General features: G+C 40.8%; 1 long non-coding RNA gene across 1 annotated transcript in view; it reads left to right on the top strand.

Annotated features, from left to right (window-relative positions):
- LOC145516292 (uncharacterized) overlaps positions 1–24,446 on the top strand; it is a 232,578-nt gene that overhangs the window by 74,138 nt on the left and 133,994 nt on the right. The window lies entirely within an intron of this gene.

Here is a 24,446-nt window from a genome sequence, read left to right as displayed (position 1 = left end):
AAAACTTTCTCTAATGCCCAGTTAAGAACTTAAAGGAAAAGGAAAAAAGAATATACGTTACAAAATAGAGTAAGCAGACATCCAGTCTATGATTGGCAATGCTGGAAGCCAGAAAAGGCAGGGGGGGTGGGGATAAAATCTACAAAATATCAAGAGAAAAGAATGGCACTCCTAAATTATGTTCCCAGCCAGGATCAGCATCATTCCTCACACAGCCCAGTCAAGGAAGATACACAAGGGCAAAATAAACTCAAGGGCAAATAAAACTCCTTGGGATGGGGATTTGTCATCTGAGGGGGAGCACAACAAAGCAGGTGAGTAGAAGTAAAAGGGGGAAAGAAGAGGAGGAGGAGATGATGATGATACAGGAAAATGTGCCTATTTGTACAATTGATAAACAAACACAGTGACACAGAAAAAGACACGTATACATGGGAAGTATAGATGATTTGAATAGAAGTTTACTCTTGTGAAATACGATCTAATAATATCCTACAAATGAGACAGATAAATTATATAAAAGATGAATCAGGAATTTGAAGAGGAGTACTAGGAAAATTAAAAGCGTGTGGATTCTAAAGACCTTATGGTCATGGTTTGAAGAGAGGGGTAATAAGATAATTTCACAGGATAAATTTATAGGATGAGATAGCATAAGCACAGGGAGCATAAAATACCTTAGATGTTAGAAATAGTTGGTAATCTGTTGTCATATCATAGTGAAAAAATTAAAGTTTCAAATCTGAGGGCCAACTTCAGCTTCCAGCAAAGGTGAAGTAATAGAGAGAAAAATTAACCTCCAGTCAGAAACAGTTAATAAACTGGAAAAAGAAATATATGAAACAGTGACACCCAAGGTCACAGAAGAGAGGAAGAAAATGAGGTGAGCATTCTGTTTGGTACAGCAGACCACCTGAGATGGCTTCTGGGCCTCTGGGCAAGGAGGGTAATTCCGATGGAGCCCACTGGTGCCCACGGCTGGAGCAGAGCTGAGAGTCTGGGGAAGTCAAGGGAGTTAGTGTTCACAGCACGAGTCCTATAAAGGAAGGGGTTCCAAAGAGAGCTCTGGAAATGCAGAGGCCCTCCTTCCCACCCCTACCTGGTCAGGGAAAGACCCGCCTGAGAGGATTAGAAGAACCAGAGCCTACATGATGCCCAAAATAAAGCCTCCGACAGCCAGAGTAGGAAATGCTGGTTTTCATGGGGCACTGAGTAACAAGCTAAGAAAGGCCTTGTGTCAATAAATGGAGAAAGTTAATCTCAGGCTAAAGACTTCTCTGGTCCCATCTGTGAAGTCAAAGCACAACTCTAAAAGATCAAAATTGAAAAGTCACTTAACAGGTCCTATAACAAAACTCAAACCTAGTTTTAGAAAGATAAAAATATCTAACACTCAACCAGGTAAGAGCAGAATGCCTGGCATCAAATTGAAAATTATCAGACACAGACTTTATGAAAAAACTAAATGAAAAAATCACATGTGTAAATGTGAATTGTGAAAGTATACTTTTAAAGGGAAAAGAAAAGCAGATGGCAATTTCTAGAACCTTGGATTGGCAAAGAGACTGCACGTATACTGCCAAAAGTACAGACTATAAATAGAAACATTGGCAAATTGGAATTTACCAAAATTAAATAATTGTTCTCTGAATGAGACTGTGAAGATGCAAATACAAGCTGCAGACTTGAGAGGAAGTATTTAAAAGCCACATTTCCAACAAAGACATTGTACCTAAAATATATAAAGAACCCCCAAAGTCAACAATAAAAAATATAAACAATACAGTTTGAAAATAAGCAAAAGACATCAACAGGCATTTATCCAAAATATGCTAAAGGAGATCCTTTCAGCAGAAGAGAAATGATACCAGATAGAAACTTTCAAGAATGGCGAAGACACAATTCATCTGTAAACTGAGACATTAACCTGCCACAGTTTTGTGGTAGTGATCTACACCAAAGTGAGGACTCTGGCAAGCATAAGAGTCGGGAAAATATTAATGAGGTTCAGTGAACTGAGAATAGATCAGAGCTATGCCATGATTAGCATTGAACAAACTCACTGTTTTGTGAGAACTGTAGTTGTCTAGTAATATGGATTATCAACTTTGAAACTATCTTTCTGTCCTTTTGGATTGATACAAAGTTATCTCCAATATCATCAATAAAGAGGATAATGGGAAGCAGTATTTTTGAGTGTTTGTTTTTCTGTTGAGGGAATGAGACTAGATAAAGAAAAAAGGGAAGCCTAGAATTTACCCTGAATGATCAGAATGGAACTGAGATATCAGTGTATACTTTAGTGTTATTGTTAATTTACATAGATGATGGTGGTGGTGATGATGACAGATAGAAGGAAGGAAGGAAATGTGCAGGCACACCCAAGCTCATACATTGTCTCCATCCTCTGAAACACCCTGGAGTCAGTGACATAGTGGTAGCCACACACCCACCTAACCCCCACAGTTGGCATATAAACTGCTTCCTTCATTAAAAAGAATCAGAGTTCTTTGGAGAAATGGTTGATCCTAGAGCCAGAATAGAAAAAGTGGAAGATGAGGTTTCAACTTCTTGTTTTGACAGAACATAAGGAAATCTCAAGAAATCATGGGGACGTGCCCGAAAGACCAAATACAGGACAATGTGAGCATAAAATAAATAACAGTAAAAGATTATCCCATTGGATAAAATAGATATAAAATGTGAGTAGAATAAAATATAAATCCTGCAGTCCATATTGTTATAAGTTAATTAAGTCATTTAATAACTACGGAAGAATGATGAATTTAGAAAATCATCAGTGAAGTCAAAAATTCATTAAGTTTGAAGACAAACAGGGTATTTATAGCATTTCCAGTAATCTTTCCACAAATTAGTTCTGAGAATGGGAAAATTATTACCATATACTTTACGCCACCCAAGCTAAGAAATCTCCAACACAGAGACAGAAGGACATCTTGCTCCTCCTTACAGATTGCTTTCAGAGGTTACTCAGTACCTCCTTCATGGTTTCTTGCAAAAAACACATCACGCTATCTATACCTGATGAACTTTCACACAAATCTAAATTCTGCAAAAGTGTTATCTATACTTAAAAATGTCACCAGAAAAAGTACAATGTCAGTGAAAGCTTAGGACATTCTCCAGATTAAAACAGAGTGATGAAACACGACAGAATCTGAGCATGGAGGGTGAAGGTACAGATTGAGGGTGCAACTTCAAAAACTGTTACTGAGACAATTGAACATGAAGTGAGTGTGAATAGATAACTGTACTGTACCAGTGTTTGCTTATTTGGATAGTGGCTCTTTGGTTAATTAAAATCATGCCCTTATTATTTTTTTCCACAATAGTAAAAGATGTTTATCAGATTTCATAATCAATACCCAGACAAAAAAGATAATGGCACATCATAATGGGAACATGATTTTAACCCAACAATATAAAATAATTACATACAATTTGAGGGGTCAAGCAGAGTGAAGTGATAAGTGAAAGTGCATACATGCATGTTTTCATCCGCCCAGCTAGTCTATGTCTTTTGATTGGTGCATTTAATCCATTTACATTTAAGGTAATTATCGATATGTATAATCCTGTTCAGTACAGTTCAATTCCTCAGTCATGTCCGACTCTTTGCAACCCCATGGACTGCAGCATGCCAGGCTTCCCTGCCCATCACCAGCTCTTGGAGCTTGCTCAAACTCATGAGTTCATTGAGTTGGTGATGCCATCCAACCATCTCATCCTCTACTGGCCCCTTCTCCTGCCTTCAATCTTTCCCAGTATCAGTGTCTTTTCCATTGAGTCAGCTTTCGCATTAGGTGGCCAAGGTATTGGAGCTTCAGCATCAGCACTAGTCCTTCCAATGAATATTCAGGGTTGATTTTGTTTAGGGTTGATTGGTTTGATCTCCTTGCAGTCCAGGGAACTCTCAAGAGTCTTCTCCAACACCACAGTTCAAAAGCATCAATTAATGATCCATTTTCTTAATTGTTTTGGGTTTATTTTCTGTAGGTCTTTTCCTTCTCTTATGTTTCCTGCCTAGAGAAGTTCCTTTAGCATTTGTTGTAAAGCAGGTTTGGTAGTCCTGAATTCTTGTAACTTTTGCTTGTCTGGAAAGCTTTTGATTTCTCCATCAAATCTGAATGAGAGGCTTGCTGGGTAGGGTATTCTTGGTTCTTGGTAGGTTCTTCTCTTTCATCACCTTAAATATATCATGCCATTCCCTTCTGACTTGTAGAATTTCTGTTGAGAAATCAGCTGATAACCTGTTGAGAGTTCCCTTGTACGTTATTTGTCGTGTTTCCCTGGTTGCTCTTAATATTTCATCTTTGTCTTTAATTTTTGTCAGTTTGATTGCTGTGTGTCTTGGTGTGTTCCTCCTTGGGTCTATCCTGCCTGGGACTCTCTGTGCTTCCTGGACTTGGTTGATTATTTCCTTTCCCATGTTTGGGAAGTTTTCAGCTATTATCTCTTCAAATATTTTATCAGGCCCTTTCTCTCTTCTCCTTCTGGGACCCCTGTAATGTGAATGTTAGTGTGTTTGATGCTGTCCCAGAGGTCCCTTATGCTGTCTTCATTTTTTTTCCTTCTTTTTTCTATGTTCTGTTCTGTGGCAATGATTTCCACCATTCTGTCCTCCAGGCCATTTATCCATTCTTCTGCCTTAGTTGTTCTGCTGTTGATTCCTTCTACTGCTTTGTTCATCCCTGTTTGTTCTTTAGTTCTCTCAGGTCTTTGGTAAAGACTTCTTGCATCTTCTCCATTCTCTTTCCACAATCCTGGATCATCTTCACTACCATCATTCTGAAATCTTTTTCTGGAAAGTTGCCTATCTCCACTTCATTTAGCTGTTTTTCTGGGGTTTTATCTTGTCCCTTCACATAACTTTCTACATTTTCATCCTGATTAACTTTCTGTAATGTGGTTTTTGTTCTAGCTGCTGTGGCATTGTGGTTCTTGCTTCTTCTGTCTGCCATCTGGTGGAGAGGCTAAGAGGCTTCTGTAAGCTTCCATCTCACTGAAGCTTCTTCTTTGTTTTGGGGCATGGAGTATCTTTTTTTTTTTGGTGGGTTCCATTGTCCTCCTGTCAATGGTTGTTCAACAGCTAATTGCAGTTTTGGTGCTCTTCCAGGAGGAGATGAGTACACATCGTTCTGCTCTGCCATCTTGAGCCGGAAGCCAGAAGAATGCCTATTCTTAGGGAAAGAATTTCACTAAAGAATTCAGTGAAAAGGACCAAATGTTTCCAATTTCTTTTCAAGTGATTCAGAAATTGTGCATGTGCATGTGTGTATGTGTGTGTGTGCAAGTGTGTCTGTATATGAGTATGTGTGTGCATGTGTATGCCTGTGGAGAAGGGGATAGGGAAGGGCAAGAGAGAAAAAGCAAATGTGGATCTAAGCTAAGGGTATAGAAATTGCTTGTACTACTATTTTAAATACACATAAATTATATCAGAATAAAAGTTACAAATACACTTTAAAACAAAGGTGAAATAGCAGAAGAAAGATCTAAACCCACGCATCTATTAATACAGGTCCAAGTCTTCATACCTGTCATTTCTAATCATCCTCAGTTTTCCCCAGATTAGTTTAAATAATCTATAAAAGTTCAGCTTTGTGGAGCATGAAGATAAATGAACAGAGCAGATGGCTGGTTGGTTATCTTGATGGGTTAGTGAGTAGGTCTTAAGGCAGACATAAAAATTATGCCATGCCAGATATTCTACATGAAACATTAAACATACAGTCACTGCTTAATGAGAAATCATATTCTTTGAGTTTATCTGTTAGGTATTCTCTGTAGAGTATTTTTTCTAACTTTCCTTTCATGTAAATTTGAATGAACACATTCATTTAATATGGCCTTTTTTGTAAAAGTAAAAGGAGCCATATTTGTAGGCTCCTCTCCCTAAAAACAACCTTGTATTCTCTGTCTGGCCTGCCATCCATGTTAGCTGTTTATTTAAAAGCACTGAACAGTGTCTCCCAGAAATATTGACTTACCCTGTATCTTAACGGGCTACCTTGTGTGTCTCTGTTCTCTGGATTTCTATCTATTTGTGGTACAAAGTGAAATAAAACCCAGTAAACCGTGCATCTACATGAAATCAGGGCATCTGTTCAGACCCAGCTTGTGGTCTGAAGACAAAGACACGGAGGCTACATACAGGTTTCTGGTTGCACAGGCAGTTCGTCCTTTATCAGGACTAGCTGAGCTGTCAAGCCGGGATGTCCAGCATTTGAAGTGGGATCTTTTCTGGAGCCCTTGCTATTCAATAAAGGTTCTGAAGCTCAAAGTTTCTTCCCCACCTGGAATTCTGGCTTCTATTAAAATGCTTCCATGGAGCTGGAACAACTCAGATTTCATGTGCTTGAATACTTCCTGCGCTTGTAGACAGAGATGGTAGATTAGGTATGCCTGTAGACTGCCAGAGACCTCCAAACACTAAGGGTCTGGCCTGTGATATGTAAGTTGGAAATGAAAAGTTCTTTCCAAAAATCACCCCAGAAAAAAAAAAAACTAAATGCTTCAAGTGAACATCTTGAAGGTCATACCCATCTATCTGATGGGCTGAGAGTTAAAGTCTGAAGGATTCTGAATGCCAGATGAGGTTCATGAAGATGTGCTGTGAATAGAGGCCTGTAGATTTTATTAAAATGCTGCCCGAGTGTCCAGTGGGGAATTGGCCTAGGTGAGCTTGAATATAGACCTTCATCCTCTGAATTTCTGAGAAATGTCGATCTAAGTTTCTGTGGTTGGCAATAATCAAAAAATCAATTCAAGCCAAAAAACATTGAAGTCCACTTTCTCCACACCCTCTGCCTTGAATTAGTGAAATAAAAAGCACAAAAGTGGGTTCTATTCATTAAGCCATTAATCTGTACATGTTCAGAAACAACCTTTTTCTCTTAAGGAGATAATGTTTTAAGATGTCTACAAGTTATTTTAGACTGAAGTTTATCAACTGACTGATTAACTGGTTTAACACGTTTGTGGGACTCGTGTGTGTCCGACCTCGTAGGTGAAGTGCTGTGGGATTGCCGAGAGAAGGAACACAGAGACTGTCCCCTTCAGGAATTCCGTGCTCTGGAAAATGTCAGAAACAATCACAGCATCTTATGAGTTGGTTAATGGGAGAAATCCTATTTAAGGTTCTTCTGTTCAGTGAAAAAGCTATTACCATTCAATCAAAAGAAAGTCTCTGTTGGTGGACGCAGATGGAACTCCCCAACCTAGTCTCCATCAAAGTAGACTGAAGGAAGCGCTGACCTGTTAGATCTCCCCGTGGTGTAAACTAAGTTTCTGTCTATTCCTAAAACCAATGCTTCTATGGGTTGAGGGCAGTAATCTACACACACACTCACACACAGACATACATATGAAGTGTGTATATGTGTGTGTGTGTGTGTATACACACACATATATCACTCACATGACAAAAGTCAAAACATGAATATTTTCACATGTAAAAATATTGTATGAAAAATTCTTCAGTTGACCCGGATGTTAATATAACTTTGACTTTGTTCATCAGAAAGGAAGAATCATTACCCAGAAAAAAAGCAATCTTACAAAAGAAACTAAAAATCAGAAGGAAAGTAATCAAAGCAATTGTTATTTTCTCATTCATACTAAGAAGTAAAATTAATTCCTTGGGAAACTAAATTTCTCAAGATATTTTCTATCTGGTATATTTCATTACATACATAAAATGTGCAAAAATAGGGGAAAAAGATTTGTAATCAATTCTCAGTCAATACCCATTGGCTTTTCTTCCAGATACCTGTTCTACTGTTCCTTAAACACACCTATTTCAGGCAAGGTTAATGGTTTCAAATGTTTTTTTTTTTTCACCTAAGTTTTTAGGCATAGAGATTTTTGTCAGGAAAGTAGAACTGTTTGTCACTCAGCCGTGTCTGACTCTGCGACCCCATGGACTGCAGCTCTCCAGGCTGCTCTGTCCATAGGATACTCTGGGCAAGAATACTGGAGTGCATAGCCATTCCCTTCTCCAGAGGATCTTCCTGACCAGGGATCAAACCCAGGTTTCCTGGAAACAGAAATTTAATTCTGTAGTTTTAGGGAAAAAGCACAGAAGCTTGGTAAATTGCCTTCTTTGTAGAGATTCTCTTGAAATAAGAAACATAAAAAGCACTTTTAAACTTTGTGTTCTATAAAATGAGCATTTCGGGCACCTTTTCAGCATTTGAATTGGTCACACATACTGCCCAGTCACCCACTAGACCAGGTGGAGGAGGCGCCACTCCTCGTGTGTAGGGTGGTGACAACACGGCAGTGGCTTCTGATGAGTGTCACTGAAAATGCTTTATGCGTGGGAAGAAGACTCAACACAAGGAACAGGATCGTGTTCTGAAATGTTTAGATGCTGAATTCAGAGGCCCCTTAGTTCTAAGTGGTATCGTAGTCACTGCAGGCTGTGCCAAAGCCTCAACAGAAGGGACAGGATCATGTTCTGAAATGTTTAGAGGCTGAATTCAGAGGCCTTTTAGCTTTAAGTGGTATCGTGACCACCACAGGCTGTGCCTCATAAAGTTAATTTTGCCCAGTGCCTTGGGTTGTTCATTTATCAAGCATGCTGAATAAGAGGCTTGGAGGTAAATTCAGCTCTTACTGCAGTGCCCAGACTTATCCAGAGTTCAAAATACGTGAGCAACATAATGTGCAGCCTATCCCAAGCCTGAGGGTAGAGGAGGAAGAATTTAGAACTGAGTAACAGACTCATGCATGTGAGAGTTGGACGGTGAAGAAAGCTGAGCGCCGCAGAATTGATGCTTTTGAACTGTGGTGTTGGAGAAGACTCTTGAGAGTCCCTTGGACTGCAAGGAGATCCAATCAATCCATCCTAAAAGAGATCAATCCTGGGTGTTCATTGGAAGGTCTGATGTTGAAGCTGAAGCTCCAATACTTTGGGCACCTCATGAGAAGGGTTGACTCATTGGAAAAGACCCTAATGCTGGGTAGGATTGGGGGCGGGAGGAGAAGGGGACGACAGAGGATGAGATGGTTGGATGGCATCACCGACTCGATGAACATGGGTTTGGGTAGACTCCGGGAGTTGGTGATGGACAGAGAGGCCTGGCGTGCTGCAATTCATGGGGTCGCAGAGAGTCGGACACGACTGAGCGACTGAACTGAACTGAACAGACTCAGTTACTGATCTGATGCTCAGCAGTGTCACATGCCTCTGCTCCTTGCTTTGTCAAGGGGGCAAGCCAGCTGACCTCTGAGAACAGCTCGACCTGGCTGCCATCACCTGCCACGAGTCAGCTCTGTGAATTGTGGTTTTGGTTTCCTTTACCTTGTATCAGGCCGCTGAGCTGAAGAAATCCCCTGAGTTTGAGATCTTTCCATCATTAGTATGTACTGCTCTAACCACCACTAACCTCAGATATGCAGATGACACCACCCTTATGGCAGAAGGTGAAGAGGAACTAAAAAGCCTCTTGATGAAAGTGAGAGAGGAGAGTAAAAAATTGGCTTAAAGCTCAACATTCAGAAAACTAAGATCATGGCATCTGGTCCCATCACTTCTTGGGAAATAGATGGGGAAACAGTGGAAACAGTGTCAGACTTTATTTTGGGGGGCTCCAAAATCACTGCAGATGGTGATCGCAGCCATGAAATTAAAAGACGCTTACTCCTTGGAAGGAAAGTTATGACCAACCTAGATAGCATATTAAAAAGCAGAGACATTACTTTGCCAACAAAGGTCCGTCTAGTCAAAGCTATGGTTTTTCCAGTAGTCATGTATGGATGTGAGAGTTGGACCATAAAGAAAGCTGAGTGCCGAAGAATTGATGCTTTTGAACTGTGGTGTTGGAGAAGATTCTCGAGAGTCACTTGGACTGCAAGGAGATCCAACCAGTCCATCCTAAAGGAGATCAGTCCTGGGTGTTCATTGGAAGGACTGATGTTGAAGCTGAAACTCCAATACTTTGGCCACCTCACGTGAAGAGTTGTCTCATTGGAAAAGACCCTGATGCTGGGAAGGATTGAGGGCAGGAGGAGAAGGAGTGACAGAGGATGAGATGGCTGGATGGCATCACCGACTCGATGGACATGAGTTTGGGTAAACTCTAGAAGTTCATGATGGACAGGGAGGCCTGGTGTGCTGCAGTTCATGGGATCACAAAGAGTTGGGCACGACTGAGTGACTGAACTGACTGAACCGCCACTGATGTAGAGACACATACCTGCGTGGAGTGGTTATCTGTTGCCAGTTTCTGTTAAGAAAACACTTATTTAGCAAGAAAATACTTCCGTTTCAAGATTAATAGATGTCAGTTATGTTGCTGCTGTCAGGCTCTACGTGCCTGGCCCTGAGCTGGTGGGAAGACAGGGAGAGGGACCTCCCACGACATAGTGACATGCTTACATCATCAGCTCTGCTCACTCCTATGGCCACAGGACCCACCAACATGTCTGGCAGATGGTAGCTGTTCAGTATCATTTTAGAATGAATGAATGAAGTCACAGAGCAGCCTCAGACTCTGTGAGTGAGATTGCAGGAGGGGTAAACACCACTTCTAATGACATCATCCGTTTCATCATACCATAAAAATTTCCACTGCACCTGAATCCAGTATAAAAAAGAAACAGATATTGAAGAAATTTTCTAGTTACTATAGCAACAAGAAGAGATAGATTTTTCCCTATTTATAAATGATACATGTTAGAATTGAGGAGACATATTTCCACTTTTGTATATCCAAATTAATAACACTTTCCAGCTAAAAATTTTCTCCTTCCCTGCTTCCGTCATGCAGGAGAAAATGAAACTAGTTTAAAAAATTAGAATTAAATGAACCTTTAAATTATCAGAAAAAGAAAAGCAAATGGAGACAGAGCTTTCTGATAGTCTATTTCCCTGGAAAACTTCGCCCGTGTTCCCCTCCAGTGCACCTGCACGTGTGTGTGTGTGATCAGGCTCTGTCACGTCCGACTCTCTGCGACCCCATGGACTGTAGCCCAGCAGTCTCCTCTGTCCATAGGAGTTCCCAGGCGAGAATACTGGAGCGGGTTGCCCTTTCCTCCTCCTCCAGATCTTCCAGACACAGGGATGGAACCTGGATCTCCTGCACTGGCAGGTGGGTTCTTGACCACTGAGCCAGAAGAGAAACCTGTACCAGCATGTGTTCCCTGCTCACACAGAGCGGGGGGTCTGTACATGCTGGGATCATCTGCCCCCAGCCCAGACTGTCTCCTGCCAGATTCTCACTCATGGCTCCAGGTGCCTATGGCAGAGCTGATGACGTGGCACAAGCAGGGCTCTTGTGAACATATCTCAGGACATCCTGAGCAGCAACAACACTTGAAGCAGAGAAGGCTCAGTTTAAAGCCATGCTCAGGTTCTTGTGGGTCTGTTTTCTCAACTGAAAAATTAGATTAGCAGCCAATTTGAGCTCAAAATGTTGTAAAGTAGACAAAATGAGATAACATACATAACCTTCTCAGCACTAGGCATGGAATGCAGTAAGCATTCAATGGATGATGATTAATGTTCCTATTATTCCAATTTTTAAAAATCCATAAGTTGTCTTCAAGCCAAGTCAGTAGCTTAATACCAGATCTTTAATTTCCAAGTTAGTACAACAAAAATACCTTTACACTGCTTATTTCTTCACAAGTTAAGGTAATATTATGAGCCATAATTGGAAGCTGACAAAACATTAGTGCAGGTGAAGTAGCAGAATTAGATGTTCCTGTTGTCATGGGCCATCAAATGTGTGGAACCTCCACTGGACCTGCATCAGAAGGCTGGTTCTGTTGGAGAGATGCATTCTCACAGCAGCTGAGTGAACTTGTGCACATCACCTAAATCACACTGCGCCTCAGTCTCAAAATACACAAAAATCAGATGGTGACCGCAGAGGTGAAATTAAAAGATGCTTGCTCCTTGGAAGAAAAGCTATGACAAATCTAGACAGTGTATTAAAATGCAGAGACATCACTTTGCCAACAGAAGTCTATATAGTCAAACCTATGGTTTTTCCAGTAGTCATGTACAGATGTGAGAGTTGGACCATAAAGAAGGCTGAGCACAGAAGAATTGATGCTTTTGAATTGTGGTGCTGGAAAAGACTCTTAAGAGTCCCTTGGACAGCAAGGAGATCCAACCAGTCAATCCTAAAGGAAATCAACCCTGAAGATTCATTGGAAGGACTGATACTGAAGCTGATGCTCCTGTACTGTGGTCACCTGATGAGAAGAGCTGACTCATTGGAGAAGACCCTGTTTCTGGAAACGTTGAAGGCAGGAGAAGAACGGGATGACAGAGGATGAGATGGTTGGATGACATCATCAACTCAAAGAGCATGAGTTTGAGCAAACTCTGGGAGATAGTGAAGGACAGGGAGGCCCGTGTTCTGCAGTCCATGTGGTCACAAAGAGTCGGACACGAATTAGCAACTAAGCAACTGCATATGTTAGGGATATATGTTTTCTGATACATTTAAAAGACATTCTCTTTATTTGAAGTTTACCAGAATTGAATATTATATTCAAATGCTGAGGAAATACAAAGGACAGACAGTCAATTATGATCAAAAGCAACTGTTAAACTCTCAACTTCAGTTAAAATTATATCCTCGAAAATCAGTATCACAATAATGTAAATTTTACTGGATAGGAAAAATATGATTGCCAAGTCTTCATTTAGAGGGGAAAAAGAAGGACTGGATAAAATGTAAATGTCATCTCGAGTGTGGCCCTGATGTTTCAAAACAGATCACATTCTGGAGTAAGAGAAAGGAAGACAAGTAATACTCTTCTTTAACAACTTCTACTTTAATGTCCACTAATTCCAGACAGCCCATTCCAGACCAGTCTATGGGTTTTTGTCTAAGTGATCTTTGAGCTGGTGATGGACAACTCTAACTCAAAAGGGCCAAATTTTCCATAAATTAAGTATGGAGTCAAATTATAATTGTTATAAAAATACCTTATTTTTAAAATGAATGAATAGAAACAAACATGTATTTGTGACAGCATCATAGACATGCAGTTCCTAACCATTCATGTTATTTTTTAATTTATTCATTTTTTAATTGAAGGATAATTGCTTTACAGAATTTTGTTGGTTTCTGCCAAATATCAGCATGAATCAGCCATAGGTATACATATGACTTCCCTGGTGGCTCAGACGCAAAAGCATCTGCTTACAATGCGGGAGACCCAGGTTCGATCCCTGGGTCAGGAAGATCCTCTGGAGAAGGAAGTGGCAACCCACTCTAGTCCTCTAGCCTCGAAAATCCCACAGATGGAGGAGCCTGGTGGGCTACAACCCGTGGGTTTGCAAAGAGTCAGACATGACTGAGTGACTTCACATAGACGTATGTCCCCTCCCTCTTGAAGTCCCCTCCCATCTCCCTCCCCATCCCACTCCTCTAGGTTGTTGCAGATCTTCTGTTTGAGTTTCCTGAGTCATACAGCAAATTCCTGTTGACAATCTATTTTACATATGGTAATGGAAGTTTCCGTGTTACTCTCTCCATACATCTTGCCCACTCCTTCCTCCCCCTACCGTGTCCATAAGTTTGTTCCCTATGTTTCTCCGTAGCTGCCCTGCAGATAAATTCATCAGTACCATCTTTCTAGATTCCATACATATGCATTGGTATATGATATTTATCTTTCTCTTTGTGACTTCACTCTGTATAACAGGCTTTAGGGTCATCCACCTCATTAGAACTAACCCAACAATGTTCCTTTTTATGTCTGAGTAATATTCCATTGTATATATGCACCAAAGCTTCTTTATCCATTCATCAGTCCATGGACATCCAGGTTGCTTCCATGTCCTATCTACTGTAAATGGTGCTGCAGTAAACATTGGGGTACATGTGGCTGTTTCACTTTTGGTTTCCTCAGGGTATATGCCTAGGAGTGGGATTGCTGGGTCGTATGATGGTTTTATTGCTAGCTTTTTAAGGAATCTGCATGTCTTATGAACCAGTGAACTCAAATGGACCAGAATGGGCAAATTTAATTCACGTGACCATTATATCTACTACTGTTAGCAAGAATCCCTTAGAAGAAATAGAGTAGCCCCCATAGTTTAAAAAAAAAAAAAAAAAGGAGTCCAAAATGAAATACTTTGGTGCAATCTCAAAAAAGATAGAATGCTCTCTCTTCCTATCCAGTGCAAACAATTCGGTATCACAGTAATCCAAGTCTATGCCCCAACCATGAATGCCGAAGAAGCTGAAGTTGAATGGTTCTAGGAAGACTTACAAGACCTTCTAGAACTAACACAACAAAAATTGTCCTTTTCATCATAGGGGACTGGAAGGCAAAAGTAGGAAGTCAAGAGATATCTGGAGTAACAGGCAAGTTTGGCCTTGGAATACAAAATGAAGCAGGACAAAGGCTGACAGAGTTTTGCCAAGAGAGTGCACTGGTCACAGCAAACACCGTCTTCCAACAGCACAAGAGACAACTCTACACATGGACATCACCAGATGGTCAACACCGAAATCAGACTGATTATACTCTTTGCAGCTGAAGATGGAGAAGCTCTACACAGTCAGCAAAAACAAGACTGGAAGCTGACTGTGGCTCACATCATAAACTCTTTATGGCCAAATTCAGACTTAAATTGAAGAAAGTAGGGAAAACTACTAGGCCATTCATGTATGACCTAAATCAAATCCCTTATGATTATACAGTGGAAGGGATAAATAGATTCAAAGAATTAGATCTGATAGAGTGCCTGAAGAACTATGGATAGAGGTTCATGACATTGTACAGGAGGCAGTGATCAAAACCATCCCCAAGAAGAAGAAATGGAAAAAGACAAAATGGTTGTCTGACGAGCCCTTACAGATAGGTGAGAAAAGAGGAGAAGCTAAAGGCAAAGGAGAAAAGGAAAGATATATCCATCTGAATGCAGAGTTCCAAAGAATAGCAAGGAGAGAAAAGAAAGCCAGCAAATTTGGAAGACTGAGCAGTGGCTACAGGACTGGAAAAGGTCAGTTTTCATTCCAATCCCAAAGAAAGACAATGCCAAAGAATGTTCAAACTATTACACAATTGCACTCATCTCACACACTAGCAAAGTAATGCTTAACATTCTCCAAGCTAGGCTTCAACAGTACATGAACTGAGAACTCCCAGATGTTCAAGCTGAATTTTAAAATGGCGGAGGAACCAGAGATCAACTTGCCACCACCCACTGGATCATAGAAAATGCAAGAGAGTTCCAGAAAAACATCTCCTTCATTGACTATGCTAAAGCCTTTGACTGTGTGTATCACATCAAACTGTGGAAAATTCTTCAAGAGTTGGGAATACCAGACAACCTTACCTGCCTCCTGAGAAATCTTTGTACAGGTCAAGAAGCAACAGTTAGAACTGAACATGGAACAACGAACTGGTTCCAAATTGGGAAAGGAATATGTCAAGGCTGTATATTGTCACCGTGCTTATTTAACTTATATGCAGTGTACATCATGTGAAATGCTGGGCTGGATGAAGCACAAGGTGGAATCAAGATGGCCAGGAGAAATATCAATAACCTCAGATATGCAGATGACACCACACTTATGGCAGAAAGCAAAGAGGAACTAAAGAGCTCCTGATGAAAGTGAAGGAGGAGAGTGAAAAAGCTGGTTAAAAACTGAACATTCAAAAACTAAGATCATGGCATCCAGTGCCATCACTTCATGGCAGATAGATGGGGAAACAATGGGAACAGTGACAGACTATTTTATTGGGTCCCCAAGTCACTGCAGATTGTGACTATAGCCATGAAATTAAAAGACGCTTGCTCCTTGGAAGAAAAGCTATGACCAACCTAGACAACATATTAAAAAGCAGAGACCTTACTTTGCCTACAAGGGTCTGTCTAGTCAAAGCTATGGTTTCTCCAGTAGTCATGTATGAATGTGAGATTTGGACCATAAAGGAAGCTGAGCACCAAAGAATTGATGCTTTTGAACTGTGGTGTTGGAGACGACTCTTGAGAGTCCTTTGGACTGCAAGATCAGTCCAGCCAATCCTAAAGGAAATCAATCCTGTATATTCATTGGAAGGACTGATGCTGAAGCTCCAATACTTTGGCCACCTGATGTGAAGAAATGATGCTGGGAAAGATTGAAAGCAGGAGGAGAAGGGGACGACAGAGGATGAGATGGCTGGATGGCATCACCAACTTGATGGATATGAGTTTGAGCAAGCTCCGGGGGTTGGTGATGGACCAGGAAGCCTGGCATGCTGCAGTCCATGGGGTCACAAAGAGCCGGACATGACTGAGCGACTGAACTGATTTGATGCCATCTTCCACAGTGACTGTATCAGTTTACATTCTCACCAACAGTGCAAGAGGATTCCCTTTTCTGCATGCTCTCTCCAGCATTTATTGTTTGTAGACCTTTTGATGATGGCCAGTCTTACTGGTATGAGGTGATACCTCATTGTAGTTTTGATTTGCACTTCTCTAATAATGAGCGATGTTGAGCATCTTTTCATGTGTTTGTTAACCATCTGTATGCCTTCTTTGGAGAAATGTCTGTTTAGGTCTTTTCCCCCACTTTTTGATTGGGTTGTTTGTTTTTCTGGTATTGTATGAGCTGATTGTATATTTTGGAAATTAATCCTTTGTCAGTTGTTTCATTTGCTATTATTTTCTCCCATTCTGAGTGTTGTCCTTTCACCTTGTTTATAGTTTCCTTTGTTGTGCAAAAGCTTTTAAGTTTAATTAGGTCCCACTTGTTTATTTTTGTTTTTATTTCTATTACTCTAGGAGGTGAGTCAGAGAGGATCTGCTTTGATTTATGTCATCGAGTGTTCTGCCTATGTTTTCCTCTGAGAGTTTTATAGTTTCTGGTCTTACATTTAGGTCTTTAATCCATTTTGAGTTTATTTTTGTATATGGCTTTAGGAAGTGCTCTAACTTCATTCTTTTACATATAACTGTCCTGTTTTCCCAGCACCACTTATTGAAGAGGTTGTCTTGCCCCATTGTATATTCTTGCCTCCTTTCTCAAAAATAAGGTACCCATAGGAGTGTGGGTTTATCTCTGGGCTCTCCATCTTGTTCCATGGGTCTATATTTCTATTTTTGTGCCAGTGCCATACTATCTTGATGAGTGTAGCTTTGTAGTATAGTCTGAAGTCCAAGAAGGTTGATTCCTCCAGCTCCATTCTTCTTTCTCAAGACTGCTTTGGCTATTCGGGGTCTTTTGTGTTTCCATATGAATTGTGAAATTTTTTGTTCTATTTCTGTGAAACGTGCCATTGGGTAATTTGATAGGGATCACACTGAATCTATAGATTGCATTTGGTAGTATAGTCGTTTTTTTTTTTTTTATCAAACAAATGGCTCATTTAATGACTGGTTCCTTTTCTTCCTTCCCCCTTTCCAGGCCCAAAGGCTGTTTAGTAGTATAGTCATTTAAATGAATGGCTAAACTGACTAAAATGGCTACATAACCATTCATGTTAATTTGCAAAAGGACAGAACAAATTCTCACCACCTGGGAGGCAATGTAACCAAGAGGAAATGAGCAGAATTAGATTTCTTTCTTTTTTTTTTTTTCCATCAATGAGAGGGTTAAACAAGGCTGACAGAGAAGAGGTGAGGACTTTCTGCTGGTCATGTGACTGGAACCTGGAAACTCAATACCAATGAGAATGTAACACTGCGTGGCAAAGCTCTTCCCCAGCTATAATTCAGTGTGACTTCAGCAGCTGAAGGCAGAAAGCTCTACTGTCCATTTTATGTTTAAATGCACATGGTGAAAGCATTAAGTTGAAACTCTCTACTCCAAAATTCTGATCTCCCTATGAACTCATTGATTTCTCCTTTGTCATACTTATTTTGACAGATTCAAGATAGCTGTAAATTTTTGGCTACATCTCCCACTAGAAGGAGGGGTCTAACCTTCCCCTCTTTGAGCTGGGGCTGGCCTTGGGGACTTTCTTTGCCAACAAGCTGTGGCAGACAGGCCATCCTGGGGCTCCCAAGGCCTCGTCATATAAAACCCTCCCCTTTCCTCCAGAAATCTGCAAGCACTGGCTCTGGTAGAGACAGCCTCTCCCTAAGTTCACCTATTTAGAAACCCCCAGGCTGTGAGAAAGCACAAGGACACACAGCCTGTCCCGGCACATGCAGGTGACTGAGGATGCCAGCGGTTTAAGCAGCTTTAGTGAGTGAGGTATGATTGATACACAAAGCTGCACATAGTTAATTTATCTCACTTGATGAGTTTGGACTTTAAATCGTCCCCACCATCAGAGTGACAGACACATGCGTCACCTCTGAAGGTTTCCTTTTCCCTCTTTGTTTGTTGTGTTTGTTTTGTTGTTCTGTTGGAAGAACGCTAAGCATGCTTTTAATGGACAGGACCGTGTTGTGAGTTAACAGGCACTGTGGTGGAGGGCAGAACTCCACGATTCACTGATCTTGCACACCTGAAACTTTCTGTCTACTGGATGCCTCGCCATCCTCCCTCCTTCTGCCCCAGCCACTGCTGTGCCCTCAGCTCATGTGAGTTCACTGTTTGAGATTCCTCACATGAACAATGTCATGCTGTACTCGTCCTGTGTCTGGCTCATCTCACTTATCATAATGTTCCCCAGGTTCATCCATGTTGTTGCAAGTGGCAGAATTTCCTTTTTTTTTTTTATAGGCTGAATAACACTCTGTGTGTAATCCACCTTCTCTTTATCCATTCTTCTGTCCATGGACATTTGTGCTGTTCCCATGTCTTGGCTACCGTGATTAATGCTGCAGTGGACACAGGGGTGCAGATACCGCTTCAAGATCAAGATTTCCATTTCTTCAAATGTTCTCCCACAGGTGGAACTGCTGGATCATATGCTAGTTCTATAGTAGTTATACCATTTTTTAATTTCCTTCCAACAGTACACAGACTAAACACCAGGGAAATGCAAGTCAGAAGCACAGAGAAGCCATTTTGAGCTTCTAGACTCAATAGATGCTGTGTGGAAAACAGGAGACAAGGCAGTGCCAGGAATGAGCCACCCAGTCCCCTCCCTACCACTGTCCATGGGAGCTGGGAAGCACCTGCTGTCCCACCTGTGTTCCTGACCCACGGGGTTGGGACCAGGGTAAGGGAGCTGTGGCTTCAGGCCCCTGGGTTTTGGGGTGGTTCCAAAACAAATAAGCCAGACATATATCTTCAACTGAAGAATTTCTTTAATATCCCATGAAAGGGAATATATACTTACCTTACTATTCGCTCAAATTATCTCTTTCTCAGCTGTCATTTTTTGTTGTTGTTTTATATACACATTGCTATTCCTTCTTATTCTACTATGGTCTAGACCTTGCAGTATAAAATTTAATGTTAAAGACTCTCTAAAGTATTTACAGGAAATCATCACTATTTACCATCAGTGAAAAGTCACAATTTCTTTTCAGGTCAAACTGTCAAAAGCCTTACAGAGTAGAAAACAACTCTCAAAAACCAAAATATGTTTTCCTAATCAGCTTAATTTTTTTCAAAGAATTTTATTCCCTTTGTCTTTCTTGAATTCATATTTGCTATTTTCACACAGCTGATCTCAACATACTAATTTCCTCTTCGTGTTTGGTTGCAAAATAATAAAGCAGTGACAAAACAGTGCCCCAAGCATAGGAAAGTGTGGAGCCAGTCTGGTGTTTCTGGTGACCATTTGTGTTTGCTCCACGTGTTGGGGCAGTTGTGTGGGGTAACTCCTGGAGAGCATTTAGAAAGAAATGAGAGAAAGATTTAATTAGCGAGGGTTAAAACACAGATGACTTCCTCAGTTAAAAGTGCACCATTTGTTTATATGAACTGGAAATTGGAGTTTCCTTGCCCATATTCAAGACCAGAACTTTGATCCATCCATCAGCTACACCAGAGGAAGGGGTCTGCTTTACCATAAACTAAATACACTGGCAATTTAAAGAAGCTTTCAGTAATACTTAGAATAAAATGTCAATGAAGTTTCTAAGAGAAAAACCAAAGCTCAGCACTTAGGTGTAGCAAGTTTGCCATCTACTGATCAGTAGGATATCTTTCTTTTAATGGAAAAGGAAATTTTGAATGTGGGTGCGGCTGCTGCATCTGAAATACTAATATCAATATTTTAAGGCAAAAGCATTAAATACACAGCTTCCAGGTACGCAGCCCTAGGCTGAACCTGGGGAGGAGCCAGGTATTAGGCTGTTCAGCCTCCAGAATGATTACCACCTAAAGGGGATACACCAGGAAGGTCTTTAAGGAAAGACAAAATGTGTCTCAGATCCAGCAAGAGGGGCAGACAGGGGTGCCATTGCTCTGTTCTCCGCCATCTTTTGGGTGTTCAGAAGCAGCCTGCCCTACTCCTGCCATTGCAAAACACTTGAGTACCTGAGGAAGATATTCTAGAAGTCGCCCCTGCCTCTGAGGACAGGGTCTAGGTAGTTCAGACAATGGAAAAGGATATTGCTACTGATCAAAGCTTCATTTCTTATTGCTTAATTGAGATAAACACTTAAACCCATTAATCTATCCAATAACACTCCCTACCTGATGCTCACATGGACAGCCAGCCACCGAGGCAGAGACCGTCTTCCCATTTCCTGTAGGCAGACATTGAGTTTGTGAGGATTCAAGTGATGGCCAAGGTCAGGGAAGACTGGTCCTGTCCTAATGGGGTCGAGGCTTTGGTGTGATGTGTTCTTCAGTGATCACACACTCCAGGCCAAATGGTGCTCCAGAGTGTTAATTCTCACTTAATCTGTGCTCTTATGTGTGCAGCTGGGTTTATTTAACAGCTTTTAAATTTTAGAGGCAAAATCATATACCTCTATGGAATTCATCATAGGATAAGTGATTGTTAATTAATTCAAAAGAGCTTGTTTTCCAAAGTAAAAACTAGAGCTGTTTCACCTGTGTGGATCCTTCAGGGATTCCAGTTCTTTAGGGGAAGAGAATGCATTTTATTTTAGAATAAAATTCCAAATCGACAGCTGCCAGTTCGAAAAAAGAAAGGTTAATTTTTCTTTGAGACTGACTACATTTAATTTGCAAGTCTTATGATTATTCTAAAATCATTTCATTTCTGTTGAGATTTGTTTCCAAGAAGAAAATAGATATTTGAAGAAAAATACGTGGCTCTAAGTTTTAGGAGACTTTTCATAAATTATTTTTTGTACAGAATGTCTATTGATAACTTTCTCTGGTTTTTCCCCACATTTTCCCATCTCTTGTTCAGTAAACTGTTTTTAAACCTTTACTCTGGAGCATTGCACTGAAAGAACAGCAATGGAAAGCAATCAATCATTCCCACGAGGAGTTCAGGGAAAATAAACAGACGCTGGCAGGCAGGCTGTGTGTTTGTGGGAGAGGCAGGGCACAGCATCAATCCCTAGCCTGCAGATTAAGCCAGTTCTGTTCTCTGTGTAGTTTAAGTTTGTTTCAATAAAAAGCAACAGATTTAATGCATTTAGGTACACATAGGAGATTCTAGGGTCAGAACCCTTGTTTAGAAACCTCTAGCAGAGGCTGAGTGAGTGATTTTCGACAGTGTGTTTACCCCTCTGCCTCAAAGCCACCATCTGTACTGGAGTAACAAACATTCCCACCCCACAAGACCAGGAAAACACCTAGAGGATGACTCAACATCTGAATATACTTCTTCTGCATTTCCTACTTGGGAATGTTCCAGAAAATGTCCTTATGATACTTGGGAGGGCCATAAGCCTCCAGCGTGGAGTGTTCCAAATCACCCTTTTGTGAGACACCTGTTTCTAGTCATGAAGATGATGGTGCTGATGGTGCTGCTGCTGATGTTGGTGATAATGATGGTGATGATGGTTATGGTGGTGATGATGATGATGGTGATGATTGTGGTGATGATGGCAATGGTGTTTATGATGATGGTGGTGATGATGATGATCATAATGATGGCCATAATGGTGATGATGATGGTGATGTTGATGGTGGAAATGGTGATGGTGACGATGATGATGGCCATGACAGTGATGATGATAATAATGTTGATGACAGTTTGTTACCTGATTTTTTTCAGTGTTAGTGTTTTTGCTCTAACTTCTTCCATAGAAACTCTCCTCTTCCATGTGTGGCTGTTTAAATGTCCCTTTCTAACATCTCATTCAAAATCTACTGAAATGAAAGTTGCTCAGTCATGTCCAACTCTTTGTGACCCCATGGACTATATAGTCCATGGAATTCTCCATGCCAGAATACTGGAGTGGGTAGCCGTTCCCTTCTCCAGGGGATCTTCCCAACCCAGGGATTAAACCCATGTCTCCTACATTGTAGGTGGATTCTTTACCAGCTGAGCCACCAGGGAAGCCAAAATCTAGCCCTGCTATTTAATTGCACTTCACCCCAACCACCAAGCCAGGGCCCAGTCCTGTATTTGGTTCAGTAGCACTTGTCTTTAGGTCATATTCCATGTAGACAGGGATGGAGTGAAGTGTGTCATGCCTGCTGTTTATGAGGATCATCTTGAGTGTAGAGAGGGGGAGGCGGGAAGAGAAACCCATGGCTACTCCAACAGGGCACTCAGGAGGGAAAGGGCTTCTGAAAGCTGTGCAAGGCAGAGGTCGGCCAGGCAGTGAGAGAGTCCAGTTAGAAACCCTCTCTTCCCACCTTTCACTTCAGTCCACTTCTGGTGCACCTGAATGTGTGGAAATAGAAAAGATGCTATTTTTATTAAAAACTGACAGTGATATAAAGCTAATGTAGATGTAATTGCTTATAAATTATTTATTCTAATAATTCTGACTCTATGGCCCAAGATTTTCACTAGTACTCTTACGTATCTTAGAATATCTTTGAATTGAGTATATGTAAAAGCATGTAGAAAACCATTGTGGATGATATGCACAACATCTGAAATCTTGGAAGTATGAAATATTTAAGTCATATGTAATGAGCATTATATTTAGAAGAAACATACTTTTCTATGTAAGAGACTGATGAACACCAAGGGACAAACACTTCATACTGAATGATACTTCTGTTTGAATTATGTCAAGCACCTCATGTAAATAAGGAAAAGCTTGACATATCAGATTATATCTCCAGCGATAGCATATGTTATCTATATACAACAAAAATATGTGAAAGGAAAACCAGCTATTTTCCCATGCTCGCCAGTTATTCTGACAAAATACTTGTCACTGAAACCTACCCATTTTTGCTGCCTCCCCATAGATTACTTTTGGGGATAAATTTCAAACATTGTATAATTTTGCCCATAGTAAATTTAGTATGCACACCTAAAATATTTTAAAAGTAAATACAATGCTATTATTCTATCTCAATAAAAAATATAGTTAATATCATTAAATATTCAATGTGTGCATGCCCAGGCATGTCTGACCTTTGCAACCTCATGGACTGGGGCTCACCAGGCTTCTCTGTCCATGGGATTTCCCAGGCAAGAATACTGTAGTGGATTGCCATTTCCTACTCCAGGGAATCTTCCTGACCCAGGGATTGAACCCATGTCTCTTGTGTCTCCTTCATTGGCAGGTGGATTCTTTACCATGAGTGCCACCTAGGAAACCCTAAATATTCAGGCAATTTTCAAATATCCATGGATTTTCAAATACCCTTCATTGTCATAATTTTGTAATTATTTCCATGCTTGTATCTAGAGCAATATGATGTGTACATATTGCAATCCTTTACATTTCTTTTTTAATACAAGGTAGTTCTCCCCTCTGGCTGGAGAAGGAAATGGCAACCCACTCCAGTGTTCTTGCCTGGAGAATCCCATGGACAGAGGATCCTGGTGGGCTGCTGTCCATGGAGTTGCACAGAGTCGGACACGACTGAAGCGATTTAGCATGCATGCATGCATTGGAGAAGGAAATGGCAACCCACTCCAGTATTCTTGCCTGGAGAATCCCAGGGACAGAGGAGCTTGGTGGGCTGCTGTCTATGGGGTCACACAGTCAGACACGACTGAAGCGACTTAGCAGCAGCAATTCTCCTCTCTGGCACTATAATCCTGGAGAATATCTCTCAGTCTGGGTTTTGGAGATCAATTCCACTGGCATTGTGGAACCTACTTCTCCATCCCCATTATTTTCTTTAAAGTTCTGTCTAGATCTGGAAGCCTGGTGAGAGTCCAGGTTTTATTATCTTGCCGACAGCACTTCATGGGTGATGGGGGCCTTCACAGTACTCATTCCTCCTACTGTCCAATTGTCTTTTTCTATTTTATCCATCACTTATCACATTACCTAGACTTCCTATTTCTAAAAGAGTTATGAAATGGTGATAGTCTAATTAATAATTCCTTTTTAAAATTTCTTAGTTTAATTGTCTCTATATAAACTTGTCTAGAGAAACTTCAGACATTATATACCTAGGTTGTTATCATAGTTTTAGTGGTTAAGTACCGGAGAAGGCAATGGCACCCCACTCCAGTACTCTTGCCTGGCAAATCCCATGGACGGAGGAGCC

The sequence above is a fragment of the Giraffa tippelskirchi genome, chromosome 8 (assembly GCF_054371585.1).
Source record: "Giraffa tippelskirchi isolate mGirTip1 chromosome 8, T2T-mGirTip1v1.2.pri, whole genome shotgun sequence".
NCBI classification, from domain to species: domain Eukaryota; kingdom Metazoa; phylum Chordata; class Mammalia; order Artiodactyla; family Giraffidae; genus Giraffa; species Giraffa tippelskirchi.
This window is presented reverse-complemented; position numbering and strand designations above follow the sequence as displayed.